This window comes from Balaenoptera musculus, chromosome 1, assembly GCF_009873245.2.
Source record: "Balaenoptera musculus isolate JJ_BM4_2016_0621 chromosome 1, mBalMus1.pri.v3, whole genome shotgun sequence".
NCBI lineage: Eukaryota > Metazoa > Chordata > Mammalia > Artiodactyla > Balaenopteridae > Balaenoptera > Balaenoptera musculus.
This window is the reverse complement of record NC_045785.1, coordinates 49671025-49689274: the sequence shown is the minus strand read 5'-3', so window position 1 is coordinate 49689274 and position 18250 is coordinate 49671025.

Genomic DNA, 18250 nt, shown 5'->3' with positions numbered 1-18250 from the left:
GTCTAACCTGCAGTGTGATGGTATTTGAGGGTGGGACCCTTAGGAGGTAATTAGGTTTAGATGAGGTCATGAGGGTGGGAGCCTACTGAGGGGATTAGTGCCTTTATAAGAAGAGAAAGACAGAGATATCTCTCTCACCACATACATGCACAAAGAAAAGGCCATGTATACAAGGAAGTTGGCCCTCACCAGCAACCAAATCTGCCAGCACCTTGATCTTGGACTTCCCAGTCTCCAGAACTGTGAGAAATAAATGTTGTTTAAGCCATCCAGTCTATGGTATTTTGCTATAGTAGCCCAAGCTAACTAAGATAGGTGTTTAATAAATACATTTATTCGGGGGCTTCAAAAACCTACTGAATCAGGATCTTTTAGGAGGGGAGTCCAGAAATCTGTATTTTTAACTAACTCCACAAGTGATTCCTATTTAGATAGCCCAGCTCTGATGTTTGGAATCTGCTGCTCTAGAGGAAAGTGCCCAAGGTAAGAAATCAGAAGACACAGGTTTGAATTCTGCTCTATAAATTTTTAGGTGTGACACTTAGGGAAGTTATTTAATATCTCTGATCTTCAGTTTCTTTTACTGTAAATTTGGAATAATAACATCTTCTTCAAAGCATAGTTGTGAGGCTCCAATGCATGCTATATTTTATTATTTTTTAAAATTTCTTATACATTTATTTATTGATTTATTTTTTTTTGGCTGCGTTGGGTCTTCGTTGCTGCACGCAGGCTTTCTCTAGTTGCAGCGAGTGGGGACTACTCTCCGTTGCGGTGCGCGGGCTTCTCATTGTGGTGGCTTCTCTTGTTGTGGAGCACGGGTTCTAGGCGTGTGGGCTCAGTAGTTGTGGCTCACGGGCTCTAGAGCACAGGCTCAGTAGTTGTGGTGCACGGGCTTAGTTGCTCCTCAGCATGTGAGATCTTCCCGGACCAGGGCTGGAACCGGTGTCCCCTGCATTGGCAGGTGGATTCTTAACCACTGCACCACCAGGGAAGTCCCACGCTATATTTTAAAACACTTTGTAAACTGCATTGTAAAGAAATAGACTTTCCACTTGCTAAGGATGTCTTCTACATAGTGCTTACGTCATCATCTCTGACAATCTACCTGGTGCAGCCCACGCTTCTTCAGTGAGATAGCATCCCTTTCTTCACACTTCTGAAGAAGGACTAATAATAGTAATTCACAGAGCCTTTGCTTCTCCAAAGTTCTGGGCCATCATTGTCCAGGTACACATTGTAACAAACCCACAGCCTCAATAGCCCTTTTGCTCCTGGGGAAGAAACTGAGATCAGGCAGCAGCAAAGCCAGGAGGAGAAAGCTTGGCCTCACCTCTATGGGGATGGCAATGTCGAGTCTATGGAAAGTAATAAGGAAAAGCCACCACCAGGAATTGGGAGATCTCTGAGCAGTGTCTTAACTGACATTCACATGCTGAATCCTTTGAAACCTTGTTCTTTGGAGTGATGGCAAAATCAAGAAAACTGGATTCCCTAGCAGAGGTGTAATTTTTTTAAAAATGAACTCTCAAATTTAAGCAATTTGCTGTGTGAATCTAGGAAAATCCTCTCATCAACTTGGTTCTCAGGTATCTTATATTTGGAACAGGTGGTTGGACCAGATAAACATATAAATGAATGGATGAATGAGCCCAACTGCCTGCAAGACAGCTTTTTGTTTAAGAATATGGCACCAACACCCAGTCATCCAAGCCAGAAAACTTGATTCTGATGATTCTTCCTAGGTTGTCTTAATTTCCTTCACCTTCCCTCCCTTCTCCAACCCTTCTAAACCGACCTGATTTAGCCCCTCATTATTTCTCACCTGGACTATTTCTCCAGTTCCTAACAGCTCTGCCTCTTTTCATTCATTACCTTATTTGCCCACATATTCATTCATCTGAAAAACATTGAAGTATCTTCTCTGGGCCATGCATTGTTCCAGTGACTGGGGATCTGATGGTGAACGAGACAAAGTTCCAGCCTTCACAAAGCTTACATTGTCATTGGGAGAAATGACTGGAAAACTAATAAACAAATACACATGAAATACAATTTGAGGTTGTGGAAAGTGTTATTAAGGGAATGTGAAAGGTGGCCGAAGGAATAGAGAGTGGCATGGGGGGAGAGCTTTATTTTTTTTTAGGGGAGTTGGGCAAGAATCCTCTGAGGAGGAAGTCAGGGAGTGGGCCATGTGAGATCAGGCAGAATACCATTCTAAGCAGGAGGGGCAATATGTGCAAAGGTCCTGAGGTGTACACAAGCTTGGTGTGTTCTAGGAGTAGCAAAAAGGAGACCTATGTGACTGGAATGGGATGAGTAAGGTGAAGAATCATAGGAGATGTGTTTAAGGGGTAGGCGTGGACCAGAATCACGTGAGAAAAAGAGAGATACTAAGAATGACCTGTGACTTTGGGCTTGAGCAACTGAGAAAATGGTGGTGCCATCTACGAGGTGGCGAAGACTTGGGAAGAATGCAGACAGGTACAAATTTTCAGTAGTCCCGTTTCCACTGGTTTTGATAGGTTTGTTAGATAACTAAGTGCACATATCAAGTAAGATGGATAAATAAGTCTGAAGCTCAAGGAAAAGGTGTGAGCAGGAGATGTGAAATCTGGACTTATCAGATGTTATTTAGAGAGGGTATAGATGAGATAGAAGAGATGTGAGGTTTAGCCATGGGGAAACTGCATACAGAGAAGGAGACTGAGAAGGAGCAGCCAGGGGCCGGTGGGGGGGTGGTGATGACACCAGGAGAGGGGGGTGTGGGAGCCAAGAAAAGAAAGCATTTTAAGAAATAAAAAGGGTCACTGTGTCAAGTGCCTCTTCTTTTCATGGAGAATTTAAATCAACTACATTTCTTTGAATACTGAGGTATTTGTTCACCTTTCTTACATCTTATTTTGTATTTCTATTTACCATGTTTTTTTCTTTGCTTCTTTATTTCTCTGCTGATAGAAATTCAGTTTGTAACTGGTTTACAAACTGAATTTCAAGGGAGTCTTGAATTGTTGGGTATACATATGAATGATTTTATTTTTCCCATGTGTTGCTTCCAAACTCTGCTATGATGATCCCTTTCTCTCACTGGGTAATGGTTCCCTTAATGGCATCTTGGCTAGATTACTTAATTTTCAACAACTTTTGACTAATAGCAGTCTAATTCTGTTTTTTAAAATTCAGTTCTGTTTATTTAAAAACCAAGGTTTTTTCAAAGGCATACCTTTCATCTATAAAATTTTTAGTGGAAATTTTCAAACATGTTACAAAACACAGGGAAATTCTATTCATTTAAAACCTCAATCTTATATCAGTTTCAAAGCTCTTATCCTCTGGAGGCTAGATGGGGACAAGTGGGGGACCTATGGTGTCCTGCTGTCAAGGAGCTCATTCCTGAGCTGTGTCCTCAGGGCATTTGCGCTCCCTTTGGAGATCTGATCATGTCTCTGCCCCTCCCCACGTTGGTGGCGTCATGCATCCCTCTGGATGCCTGTGACTCTCCATTCTCCACTCTTCCCTGGCACTGGAGACACCACCCCTCCCCCGTCCCTGCCAATATTATCTCTGAGCCCATCTTCCATATGTCTCAGGAACTCGGATCAAAGTGGGGACAGCATCCCCCCCCCGTTACCCTCTAGTTCTCTCTTCCTGCTCCCTTTACCCTCTACCCCTCTGAGTTCTAATTTCATTATATCTTGTTTATTTATTGACTTATTCCTTTATTTATTCAACAGTGTTTATCAAGTACCTACTATGGGTCAGGCACTTGCTCAAAGTGGTGAACAGGTAGATATGCTTCTGCCTTGACGGAGCTCACAGTCCCGCAGGGAAAACAGACAGCATGGCACTGGCACAAAACCAGAAACATAGATCAATGGAACAGGATAGAAAGCCCAGAGATAAACCCACGCACGTATGGTCACCTTACTTTTGATAAAGGAGGCAAGGATATACAATGGAGAAAAGACAGCCTCTTCAGTAAGAAAACTGGACAGACAGCTACATGTAAAAGAATGAAATTAGAACACTCCCTAACACCTTACACGAAAGTATGTAATGATACTGAAGTGTGATGCTATATTACACATAGATGTTCATCTTTTAAATTCAGTTTAGACATTACCTCCTCTGGGCAGTCTCTCCAGATTCTCCTGGCTGGGCTAGGCACTCTCCTATGTGCTCAGTTGGCATCCTATAAATATCTCTCCCGTAGCACTTCACACACTGCCCGTCACTGTGGACGGGCCCGTCTTCCCCACAGTAAATGGTGGGTGTCTTAGGGACAGGCATTGCCTCATTTATTTCTTAATCTCTAGTTCAGTTTCAGTACATAATAGATTCCAAAAAATGCTAAGTTAAAGGCTGACTGAATAAACATTTCCATCAGATCCTTCCAAGGAGAGTCTCAATAAATAACCCTCTGAACAACTTGAGAAATAAGTCAAGAGTAAAAACACAAGCCAAATATCCCCTTTAGTAGTGCTAGATCCTCTGTTGGAGGATGTACCTTAGTTTGAGAGCCAAATGGGTGTCAGGGAACCATAGTATTAGGCAGATGCCTACCCAGGTGAGGGGCCATCAGGAGCCAGTAGGCAAGATTAACATTCCTTCTTAATCTTGTAAAGAGTCAGAATGACCTACTACTTGGTAACTCCTTAGGAGATAACTTTCCTTCTTAACCTGGTAAGGGGTCATGATGAGCTACTACACACTTCCTACATGCTGATCTGGATTGTGTAAGCTGGCAATATGTCATTTGACATATAACCCTTTGTCTCAAAAAGTTATATAACTGTGCTTTGACCTCTAATGGGTGGAACAGTCCTCAGAGCTTTCTGAAAGACTGTCCTGGGTTATAATACTCAGGTTGGAAAATAAAATTTTCCATTTCTTTCTTAGATCAACTGTTGATGAATTTTTTTCATTGACAGTATCAATCATTTTGCTAAACCCTTTTGCTTATGTTAGATTGTTCAATCCATACAAAGGCAGAGAGAGGTAGGTATTATTCCCATTTTGCAAAACACGAATCAAGGTTCATATTGGCTAAGTCACTTACGTGAAATTGCAAATCAAGGAAGTGGTAGAGAGAGCCTGGATTCAACTGTATTATTAATAATTACGGTTGAGACTTGTTTAGGTGCTTATTATGTGCTAGGCTCTGGGATAAGTACATCAACACATCTAATCCTCAGAGCAGCCCTGTGTGGTAGGTTTTTTTTTTTTTTAATTCAGTTTTGTAGAGGAGGTAATTTAGGCCAAGGTCACCAGCTCAGGGCTGAGATTCAAACCAGGATCTGTCTTCCAAAGCCTCCGTTTGCTTCCGGACTCTCAGACCATTCCTGCCTCAGGTAAAACATGTAAGCAAATCCACAAATTACCTCAAACCACAGGACAGACTGCATCCCCTAAGGCAAAAACTCATTTCTAGGACGGAAGTAAAATCTCCAGGGTCTGGGTTTGGATCTTGCCACTGGCCGGCTGCGGATTTCTGGGCCAAGGCCTCAGTTTACTCACCTACCAAGGGAAATAATAACACCCCCATCACAGAGATGGACAGACACAGGAGAAGGGGGTGAGCTTCCCAGCTGGCACACAAGGCACCAGGTTAAGGATTTGGGTGACGTGATGGCCTGTGCCTTAGGCAGGAAACAGGCTGACGGGTTTATCTCGACTCCTTGGGAGCTTGGTTCCTCTCTCTGTGTTTGTACAGCCCAGCCAGGTGCCTTGCCCATGTCTGAGACTGGAAGGGATGCCTAACGGGGAAGGAGGGTTCTCTTAGCAGGGGTGACACTGGGGTCCTGTGATAGAGAGCAAAGGACAGACCCTAGACTGGGAGAGGGGCGGGCAATGGGGTGGCTGACGGGGGCATTGAATTTGTTCCTGGAACACCGGAGATGTGGCCCTTAATCCTCCCAACAAACCTGAAAGGCAAACGTTAGCTCTGGTCTTCAGAGAAGTGAAGGGAGGGTACTGAAACAAAACCAAACAAAGCAGGTGGCAGGAGGAGCTGAGTAGGATCTGGGGCTGGTGGAGGAGGATTAAGGAGAAAGGGTGAGGGAATCACTTACCCACTCTGCCGGCACCCTCTCTATACCAAGGGTGTCCTGTCTTCTGTCCCACAAGGAGGAAGGAGGTGAATTCTGGTTGTTGGAGGTCTGGGTGCAAAGCTGGTATAAATGAGCAACTATTTGCTCATTTATGAAGAGCCCTTGGCCCTGCCTGAGGCCCACAGCTGTGGGCGGTGGATGAGGGGGTGGGACTCAGGCTGACCTGACCCCTGCCCTCGTGGGGTCTTTTTTCCATATGCTTGTTACTTAAAGTGTTACCAGCATTAGCAGCTTCAACCTCACCTGGAAGTTTGTTAAAAAGGAGGCATCTCAGGCCCTGCCCCTGGCCTCCTGGCCTGAGTCTGCCTTTTAGCGAGATTCCCAGGTGATTTGAATGCCTTTACATTTGAGAAGTCCTGTCCTACGCTGCCTCTAGGTTATCCCAACATTCCTTCACAGCTGCTGTCCACGCAGCAAAAACGACCCCTCCCGTTGCTCTACTGCTGTCCGCAGACCCCATCTCATTCTGAGCTTTACAGCAACTCTTTAAAGTGGGTTTTATTATCAAAGTCAACAAGAGACTTGCCCAAGTTTTCAGGGCTAGTTTAGATCAAGATAAGAAGCCCTCCCAAGCCTCCTGTCTCTTCACCTCTTCCCCCCAAAAGAAAACTGCACCGCCAGTTTGGAGGTACTGAGACATGAGTATAGTACATAGTTTTTAAAAAGATGGCATGAGGGGGGACTTCCCTGGCGGTCCAGTGGTTAAGACTTCGTGCTTTCACTGCTCGGGGCGTGGGTTCCATCCCTGGTCCCCGAACTAAGATCCCGCATGCCACGTGGTACAGCCAAAAAAAAAAAGAAGGCATGAGGTTATGGCTAGTATCAATCTTCTGGAATCCCTGCTAGCCTGCACAAACCCCAGTGCTCCCAGGAGAGCGGCCAGTCCGGAGGCAGGCTTTCCTCTGCGTGCAGGGATCTGTCATCACTCCAGCTGAGGAGCCCGGAAGAAACTAGCAGCCTTGGCCTCCAGCCTCAGCTGTCACTCACTGGCAGACTCGGGTGAAGTGAGCTTACGTGTGAAGCACTCAGCTCTGTGCCAGACACAGAGACACTCAGCGGCAGTGCCTGTTGTTCCCTGGGCCTCCGTTTCCTCATCTGGAAAATGGTGTTCTCCTGGAATCAGTTGTTTTCAAACTGTGGTCCAAAGAGCTTTGGGGATGTCAGTTTGCATCTGCAACTGGGTTTGGGTTGAGATAGAAAAGAGAAAGCACACAGATTCCTGTGCTGCCCCTGATTTTAACCAGAGCACCACGACTTTTAATCCATTTTACCTACAAGTTTCCTTGTGAGACTTCCTCTAAATATATATATATACACTCTTTGGTCTAAAATAATTTTGGAAACCATTGTGCTGAATATAATGAGGTCCCTTCCAACTAGTACAGATTCTGATTCCAGGCCCGATTGGGATTTATTAAGTGAGCCACTAAAATACTTATTGAGTGCCATGACGTCCTTCACTGAGTGACATGCCCTGATTGCTGCTCTACCGTGTTCACTTTGGCTGCTGTAGGGAAAACAGACCATAGGGGTATGTGTATGACAGAAACCCCAATATCCACTCAACCTTCCTTCTGCAGCAACAGAGCCCTGATTTTAGCTGGACACCTGGCTGCGCAGAACAAAGCCTATGTTTCCCAGACTCCCAGGTAGCTAGGTGCAGCTGTTTGACTAAATTCTGACCAATGCGTTTAAATGGAAGTGGGCACAATGTGTGGGTCACCCAGTTAAAGAAAAGGGGTGTGTCCTCCCCTTCTCTATTTCTTCCTCCCAACTGGAGGAACTGAATGTGAACAGGGCGGTGAGCCATGTCGGGTCAAAGAAAATGCCTCATGGAGGGTGGGTCACAAAAACAAGGAGCCTGGCACCATGGGGCTGCCACACAAGCCCTGGACCGCTTCCACCCAGGTGGCTACGTGAGTAAGAAACAAAGCCCTGGCTTGTTTAAGCCACTGTTTATTTGGGTCTCTGTTACAGTAACAATATATATACATATACCAGCTATGTACTATATGTGCTTATGTATATACTAACCATATGCCATATGATACATGTATAAACTTACATGTATAAACTATGGGGGAGGAAAAAAGTAATTTTCTCTCTACCCTTTTAGGTTCTTGGCTGAAACACCACCTGTAATAAAAGGCAGATCAACAGAAGAAAGAGAAAAAAGAAAGTTTAATAATGCATATACTTCCTGTATACATGGGAGAGACCCAGGAAAACTGAGTAAAAACTCACTGAAATGGCCCAAGCCATCATCTTAAATACCATCTTCAGCTACAGACAAAAGATGTTAAGGGGAAGGGGAAGACCGGTTATGGGAGGTTACCAGGAAAGGCACAATAAACAAGGATATGGCTGTTATGCAGACTTCAGTTCTTACCTTCTCCATTGATAACTTCTCCATTGATAACTTCTCCATTGATAACTTCTCCATTGATAAAGAGTTTCTAGTAATTTAGAGTCATCCTTCTCTTCCAGGTACAGAGAGGCAGACGCCCTTACAAATGGAGACCTCCCCTGTAAATGTAGACGACTTTTACAAAATGGCTAACTTTTACTTGGTTTTCAGAGCTTCTCCTCTGTCTGCAATTTCTTAAGAATAACCAGCCTAAAATAATCCTTATGCCAAAGAGGCATATTTTGGGGTGACAAACCGCTCCCCTTCGATACTACCTGATAAAGTGGGCAAAAATGGGAACAGAGAGACCAATTAGAAGATTTTGAAATAGTCCAGGCAAAGGTAATGGTAGTTTGGAGAAAGGTAGTAGATTTGGAGGTGTTAACCTGAAACAATAAAACAGCCAGTTATTTTACCAGCAAAACTGGTTTATTTGGGAGCAGAAAAGAACTGCAGTTGAGGACATGCAACTGTCAAATGACATGCAAGTCCAGTAAAGCAAAGGAGAGGAAATTCTTTTATTTTATAGAGGAGAAGGGGGAAGATGGGAGGGGCTGTTATAAACAAGAAGTCTTTTGGAGGAAACTGGGAGTTTGAAGTATAGTGGCTTTTCATTGGCTGAGTAGTGACAGTCTCATTGGCTGAGCTATGCCAGGCAAGGAGAAAATCTTTCTTCTTCCTGCTGGCAGGAGTAAAGCAGTGTCACTTCCTGTCGGAGATGCAAGATATGTCTCTTCCTGTTGGGTTCTGTATTGATATCAAGTGGTACGGGTGTGAGAGCTCCTCCTTCTGGCCTCCTGACTCCATTTTAGTGAGGTTTCCCTTTATTAATTTTCACAGAGGTGAAGAAGAGAAGCTCAGGTGGTTCTGGAGATATTACAGAGATAAAGGAGATGCAATTTGCTGGTCTAGTAAATGTGAGGTATGAGAGAAGCAGTAGAATCATGGATGATCCCAAGATTTGGAAGAATGTACTGCCAGATGGAGAAGGCTAAGAGAGGAGTATGAATGAGGCTGGAAATCAGGAGTTCAGTTTGGACATGTTAATTCTGACATGTCAAGTAGACATCCTAGTGTTGACTGAGCATTTGGATTCAGGTATCAAGATTTCAGAAGAGAGGGAATTAAGTATAAAAACAGAACTTTTGGGCAAAAATGTAGAGAATAGAATTCCACAGTAAAAATCTGATCAAGCTGCTGCCTTGTCATTTTCTGTAATTGCAATATGGCTTTTAATTAACTGGCTCTACAGACCACTGGGCACTGGGAAACCCAGAGGACAAATTACTGCTCTGTGCACCTTGGAAAGTGTAGCCTTACATCTGAACAGCTCAGCGTTCCCAAGGCACATAATTATCCTCTGAGAAAGCTTTCCAGGGTGAATGGAATTTGGGAAAGTTGGGAAGTTGGGGAACTGGATTTTCAATACAAAAGACACAATGGAAACAGTGGTCAGAAGATCTGGCTTGGAGTCCTTAACTCTGTATATAAAGACCTGATGATATGGGACAAGTCATCTACTATCCAACCATCCATCCATCCATCATCTGAATAGACTATCTCCAGTGTCATTTCTTTTCTCTTGAATCGCCTACATTCCTACACCATATGGTTGGGCGGTGCTGCTTATTGCCCAAGTAAGATGAGAGAGGAAACCACCTGGAACATAAAAGGCTATAGAGTACAAAAAAAAAAAAAAAAAAAGAAACTAGAAATAAAGGGATATCTGTCCAGAAATAAATGGGTAATGGAAACCTCTTCTGGCATCAGAGTTTGGGGCAATAGACACAGAGGGAGAAGAAGAAAGCCCAACCCTAGGGCTGAACTCTCTGAAGTAAAAGCTGTTTCGTGAGAGAAGCTTAGGAACAACAGTGGGGAATAGTTTGTGCCTTGCTTCTCAGGGTCTAACTCTGGGAAATTCCAAGTCTCAGGTTCAGCATGGCACCATGTCCAACACAGCTATGGATATATAAGCAGTAACAGACAAGGAGGTGTCTAAGGGCAATGTCACAGAGGCTGCATACTAGCTTGGGGGAGATAGAGAAACAGGGCGTTCCTGGATCCCAGGGCTGGGGTCAGGAGCTAGACGCCACAGAGAACAGGACTCTAACAACTACAGAGTAAAGCAGGGACAAAGCCTTCAGCATCAGGGGCCATAAATGGTTGGATGACACCCAGAAGATCACAGGTGTTCTGAACGCCTGAATAGTCATCCACTCAGAGTGCCCAAACCCACCAGCCCTCTGGATTACACAGAGAATTACAGGAGCTCTTGGACCAGGGTCCCTCCCCATGTGTACTCTCTTCCCTGCCACCTCCATGACCATGGAGATGTATTAAACTCATGCCTGCACCCAGACACCATCTTGGGAAAGAAGGAAAAAGTGGGCTGGGCTTTTTGAATGAGGAGAGAAGCAGTATTGTTAAAAGGCTTGAGTTTAAATTACAGACTCCAACATGACTGGATTTGGCAGAAAGAGTAAATCCAAAACAAACTGATTTGCCTTTAATTGGCAAGTTTAAGGATTATTTTCCACTATCATTAGCAGTGTGGGTGCAAGAGCAAAATACGATCAGTTATTGTCAAAGAAAAGGATGTTATTTTGCACATCAGGGTTGTGTACAGATTTTTAATTTTCTGCTATCATTCTTTCATTCATTCATTCTTTTATTCATCCCACAAACATTTGCTTAGCACTTACTTTCTGTCAGGCACTGAGAGATAGGTGAATAAGATTTTTCTGATCTTAAGAAGCTTAGAGGTTGGGGTGGGAACCACTGCCCAAGGTCTCAGTTCAGGGTAAGAAGTGCTGTAATAGAGGCCAGCCCAGAAGAAAAGCAAAGGGTGCTCAGCCCAGCCTGGGTGGACAATTAGGGAAGACTTGCTGGAGGAGTTGGTGCCTGACCTGAGTCTTTAGGATGAGTGGGAAATCACCATGTGGAAAAAGACGGATAGGAATGGTGACATTCATTTCTGTGTTCATTCATTCATTCATTTAATTAATACTTATTGGGTGCCTACTGAATTAAAAAACAGATCTAAGCAATGGGTCTACAGCAGGGGAAAAAACTAATGAGATCCCTACTTTGGTGGAACTTATATTCTAGTGAAAGGAGAAAGAGAGAAAAAAAACCCCAACAGAATAAATATGTAATATAATATCAGATAGTGATAAATGCAATGAAAAACAAATGAAGTTGAATAAGGAGATAGAGGGAGGCTCTAGTGGGAAGTGAGAAAGGGGTCAGAGTAGGAATAGGCTGAGGGGAGGACCCTGGTGAGTTGAGATCTGAATGGAGCTCCAAATGAAATCAGAGCCTTAAACATGTGACATCTAGAGGAATAACATTTGAGGCAGAGGGAACAAGTGCAGAAGCCCTGAGTCTGGAGTTTCCTTGACAAATTAAGGAACAGCCGGTAGTTCAAAGTGGCTGGAGCAGAGAGGGAGGGGAAGAGCAGTAGGAAATTAGGCTGGGAAGGTATCCAGGGCCAGTTCACACAGAGCCTTGCAGGCCACGATTAGGCGTCTGGATTTGTTCTGAATGTGAAGAAAAGCCACTGGGGTTTCAAGGCATGAGATAGTAGGGAGCATTCGGGGACTTACACATAGCTGGTATGATTAGACTATAAAGTACAAAGTAGAGATGGTAAAGGATTGAACCAGATAGGTAGGCTGGAGGCCGAACACAAAAGGCCTAGCCAAAATAGAGCTTTATTCAGCCAAGAGAGTTGGGATCTATCTTGAGTGCATTGGAAGCATTGAATTGACATGATCAGATGTGGGTTTTGGAAAACAATTTGTGGGCATTTTGGAGGATAGACTGGAAAAACAGGAGAGTAGTATAGGAGCAAGGGAGCAAAATGAGGGCCCGGAAAACCAATCAAGGTGGCTGGTGTAGTCATGCAGGTGAGAGTTGATGACAGAGCAGGTGCGGCAAAACTGGGGATGAAGAGAAGGAGTGGGGTCCAAAGATAGAGAAGTGGAACCAAAGCTTGACTGGATTTGGGAGGTGACGAAAGAGGAGGAGTCCGGCTCTCTCTTCTCCCTCCAAGTGATCTTGTCTGTTCCCATGAACATCACCACCAACCTTATGATAACTCCCAAACTTGTATCTCCAGCCCAAATCTCAGTCAATTGAGGTCCAGAAGATACCAGAACTTCTACTTATATTTATTATAGCATATCCTTTGTAATTTATTTTTCTTTCTTATTTCATAAGGTACATTCCATATTAGTTTGGAAATATTGATAATAGTCAACAATTAATGAGCACCTACTATGAACTGGACCCTGTTCTAAGCACTATTCATTAATTAGCTCATGTAATTGTCCCAACAACCTGGTGGGGTTGCTATTATTATTATAATACTTATTTTGCAGATGAAAAGACTGAAGCACAGAAGTTATAAATACCACAAGATCACATAGTTCATAGCTGCTGGTGGCAGACAGAGATGGGCTACATTTTTCCTCCTTCAAGAAAGGATTCCTTGCCCAGCTGTGAGGAGGTGATAAGCCGACAGCCTCTGTTTGTTCATTCTTTATGGAGCTCTTAGCTCTTCTCAGTGTGGCCCCAGCCAGTGACTGAGCAAGATGGTGGCACGAGGGCCTCAGCATTTCCACCCAAAGTGGGATTCTGCTACTGGACTCTCTCCTCCAGCGCTCTGCTTTGGGCTAACAGAGCCGGTGCCAATCTGCTTCCAGTCTAGCAGCTTCCTCTACCCAGTCCTGCTCACTCCCTTTCCTTTCACCAGGTTACTCCTCCAGAAACCTCTTGGTCCCAACTGCATCTCAGCATCTGCTTCCCAGGAGACCCTCCAGACACGGAGACAGAGCCAGGACCCGATGGCTAGGCATTGTAGACAGATGAGCCTGTGCACCCCAATACCCTGTTCGCCCTTCTGTCTTTGCATCTGCTGCACTGTGTTGACATTTTTGGCTTCTCAGTCTGGTGTGTGTGTGTGTGTGTGTGTGTGTGTGTGTGTGTGTGTGTGAGTATGAATTAGGTAACACATAAAATTTACCATTTTATCCATTTTGAATTGTGCAATTCGGTGGCGTTAATTATATTCACATTATTGTTCAACCAACCCCATGTTCTTTCTTCCAAAACTTCTTTTTATCACCCCAAACAGAAACTCAGTACCCATTAAACAATAATCTGAGTCTGCTTTTTAGACACCAAAAATAAACTGAGCTCTCAGGACAGTAATGCTATCTTACTCACCTCTATCTGTAGCTCCCAGTCAGCCAGAGCATCTACTAGACATCCAAGATATTGCTTATCAAACTGAGGAATTAAAAGAAAATTCCTACTGAAATTATCTGGGATGGCTTCCTGGAAGAAGTGACATTTCATTGGCATCCTAATTCGGTGGAAATGTGGGAAGCGCATCCCAGGCAAAGGGAAGAGAAGGAGGGGGCAAACTTGGCTGATTGTCAACCCAAAGTCAGTGCTCCCCTACCACAACTGCAATTTTGTTTAGGGTAGCAAAGTGCACAACTAAGACATATATATACATTTCCTAGCCTCTCATATCAAGATGGCCATTTGACAGTTGTGGCCAGTGAGATGTAAACAAAAGATTCACATTCCTGAAATGAGTGCTGCCACTTCCTCTTGTTTTCCTCCCTTCCACTTCTTGTCTGGAATGTAGATGTAGTGGCTGGAGCAATATTAGCCATCTTACAACCATTAGAGGGGTGGCAAGAATATTGTGAAGTCCTTGGTCCTGACACTGAGGCACTGAATTAGCAGCTCTAGACTTGTGTGTTTGTGTGTGTGTGTGTGTGTTTATAAAACTCCTAACTGAAAAACTTGGTTGAGATTTTTTTCTGTGCAGTCAATATAAGTCTTAACTGACACAATGGTTAAAGGCATAGAGGCTTGTATCTGAGGCTGAGGTATCAGAGACGGTGTGATGAGGAAGAATGTCCAAACAAAGGAAACAGACAGAAAGTACTCACTGAACACCTGCAATGGCCTGGAAATGCCAACCTGGAAGTTTTAGGTGTTCTCTGGCTGTTACAGAAGGGGGAGTGAAGGACATCTAGTCACATGGTAATGAAACTTACAAAAAACCGAAGAGAACATCTTAAAAGTAGTTCCTTGGTTGATGAGGAAAAGTTCTTCTTTATTGAAGAATCTCAGCGAATCAATGCAGAAGGAAGGATTGTATTAGAAAGTCACCATTTTACAACTCCCTAATGAAATAATGGACCTAGTCAACAGTCATCCATGGCTGCAAAATATCATAAAGTGAAAAATTGTTGGGGAACCTCATAAAGGATCAACAAGACAAACACCTAAACCCACGGATCAATCGCAACAGCAGTAGAAGTTGAACAGCCAGGCAATATGTGGCTCCTAATGTGATGCTATAGGAAGTGTAAGGCAGCCACCTACGAAATAGTGTTGCCTCATCCCCTCCCCCCACAAAACCCCCAAAACAAAACACTTGAATCTGAATCTCATCAAGCCTCTAGGTCTAACTACAGGTTGACAGGAAATATGGAGGATGACCTCACAAAGAGATGATCAGCAAACCCGGAATGTAGAGAAATCCTAGAAGACAAATGACCCAGTGTATTCGTTAGGGTCCCAGCAGGAAACAGATGGCATACCAAATTAGGTAATTTGAGGAGAGCTTAATAAAAGGACTATTTACAAAGATTTGGGGAGGATGTAGGAAAACCAGGAGGGAACACGGCTAGCGCAGAACCCCAGAGCTAATTACAGCTCCAGAGACATCACCACTGTAGGGATGAAGAGACAAGGGGAGAGAGCAGTTAGTGTACTAGGGGTACATGGGGAGAGAGAGCAGGAAGGGAGAGAGGGAGGGAGAGAGGAGAGAGAACAAACTACATGAAGAGGCCTCATGACAATGGCTATGACTTTCTGTTGAAGGACACAACAAGATAGCCAAGAAATATTGTACACTGATGGTCAGAATAGTGGTCACACTCTATTTGGAATAGAATAGAAGAAGGAATAAAAAAGATTTAATTTGCACAAAAATAAATTAAAGAATCTCTTATTTTAACTACCAATATTTCAGCTTGGAACTGAGTATTGATGTATGAGGTCTATTTTAAATCCAGGACCAAGACAATAGATTCCACTTCAGGTCTGTGCATCCACCCCTCAAGCTGTCTCCACTTCGTAGGCAGTGTCACTGAACACTACAAATGGTCTTGGGGTTAAACTGCTTACAACACTTCAGTTGCCCTTCAGTAAAGGTTTTCAACACGAATCATAAGGCATTCCATGATCTAGCAGTTTCTTGCCCTCCAGTCCTTTTTCCCTTGAATGGCTCCACCCCAGCCACATTGGACATCCTTGGAATTCTACCCGTTTTCTTCCTAGTAGACATTCCCACATGTGGTTCTTAGGGTCTGTAAATTGTTTAGGGCTCAGTTGCAGGAATCAAAAGCCGCTCTGGTTAGATTAAGCAGAAGAGGATTTATTATAAGGCATTAAATGGCTTCAGAAGCAATGCAAACCTGGAAAATAAAACTCAAAGAATGATCTCAAGAGCCACGGGCAGCTCTGGCCACCAAGAGGAATTTCTGCTTCAACTGCCGTCAGGCAGGTGGCAGCCAAAGTGGGAAGCTGCCCTGTAGTGCTGTCTGCCAGGATCAGGAAGCCACCTGAATCAGCAAAGAGTCACAATCTAGAAGCAAGAATGACCAGGAAGCCACCACAATCAAGAGGTGCCTCAGGAAAGCCAGACCTCCTGTTTACCTGCCAGCAGAAGCTCCAGATGCAAGGAAGCAAGGCAACCTTCCATCGTCCAAATCTTGCATGAGTGCATCTGACTGATGGGACGAATTCACATCCAGAACTTGTACTTCAAAGTATCCTGGGAAATGCGTTTTTTGCTTTCCAGTCTATACACACTAGAAGGAGGTTGGAGTAGATGTTGACTGTCGATGGACCACATCTGCCATAGCCCGAAACACTCTGTTCTTCTCCCTCTAGCCCAGTATTACTCATCTTTCAGATTGTGAGTTGGACTTCACTTGCTTAAGAAGGCATTCCCAGACCCCCAGTCTATTTAGATGCCCCATCTCATCCCAACCCCTTGCTGAAAATATCCATATTGCTTTGTGATTTTCCATTACAAATTATACATTCACCATACTTCTACTCCAATAACTTGTCCATCTTCCCTGCTAAGCTCCATGATGGCTGACACCATATCTATCTGGTTTACCTTAGTATCCTCAGTAGCTTGCCCACTGCACGGCACATTTTAGTCTCTTTATATGAAATGAATGAATTTACTGAATGAATAAATAAATGAATGCACAAAGGAGAGGATGGAGATAATTACTGTGGAACAGCTTGTAATAAGGCAAGTACAGATATCAGTTGGAGGAGAGTTCCTCGGACGTGGAAGGGGGTGTCAGTCTCTTATAATTTGTTTTGCAGGAGTGGTTACACTGGTAAGTATAAAATATGGCAGGCCTGGGACTTCCACTGGTGGTCCAGTGGTTAAGACGTCACCTTCCAATGCACGGGGTGCGGGTTCAGTCCTTGGTCGGGGAGCTAAGATGCCACATGCCTCGCAGCCAAAAAACCAAAACATAAAACAGAAGCAATATTGTAACAAATTCAATAAAAGACTTTTTAAAAAATGGTCCACATCAAAAAAAAATCATAAAGAAAAGACAATTAAAAAAAAAAAGATGATTTAAAATATATATATATGGGGACTTCCCTGGTGGCGCAGTGTAGTTAAGAATCCACCTGCCAATGCAGGGGACACGGATTCAATCCCTGGTCCAGGAAGATCCCACATGCTGTGGAGCAACTAAGCCCATGCACCAAAACTACTGAGCCTGAGGTCTAGAGCCCTCGAGCCACAATTATTGAGCCCACGTGCCACAACTACTGAAGACTGGGAGCCTAAAGCCCATGATCCGCAACAAGAGAAGCCACCACAATGAGAAGCCTGCACACCACAACAAAGAGCAGTCCCTGCTTGCTGCAACTAGAGAAAGCCCGCATGCAGTAACAAAGGCCTAATGCAGCCAGAAAGAAAGAAAGAAAGAAAGAAAGAAAGAAAGAAAGAAAGAAAGAAAGAAAGAAAGACAGAAAGAAAGAAAGAAAGAAAGAAAGAAAGAAAGAAAGGAAGAAGGGAGGGAGGAGGAGGGGGGGGGGGGTTAAGGATGAAGGAAGTAGCGACTAAAGAAGAAAGAACGCCAGTATAATCATTCCACCCCGAAACGATCCATCCCTCCCATCCACACCCCCTCCCCCTCACCTAGTCCCTCCCTCCTCAAAATACGCAAAGACAACCAGAAAACCTTTTCCTTTAAAAAAAAAACCAGAACATGGCAGGCATGGATAGCATCTGGAAAAATCCGCCACACTCTAAATGATTTTCTTCAGCAGGCTTGAATGGAACCAGATTCTCCTAAGAGAACAGCACTTCCCATTCATTGGCATCTGTCTGCAATAAGGAACATGGTCCCTGGAGCACTTGACTTTGAGGAGGCTGGAGATAATGAGAGGCTCAAGAGCTTAAAAGATGCAGGAATAGTCTTTTTCAGAGGTTGTCCCTTGCCCAGTCCTCAGAACAAACTGCATCTCAGAGAAGGAACATTTCCCATGCAGCTCCTGGACAGGTCTCTTTGGGATACAGACTCGCTTCTCCAAGGATTTGACCAGACAACTTGTTCGCCTGTAAGGATTGGATCTGTGTGAAAGCCTAGCCATAATACTG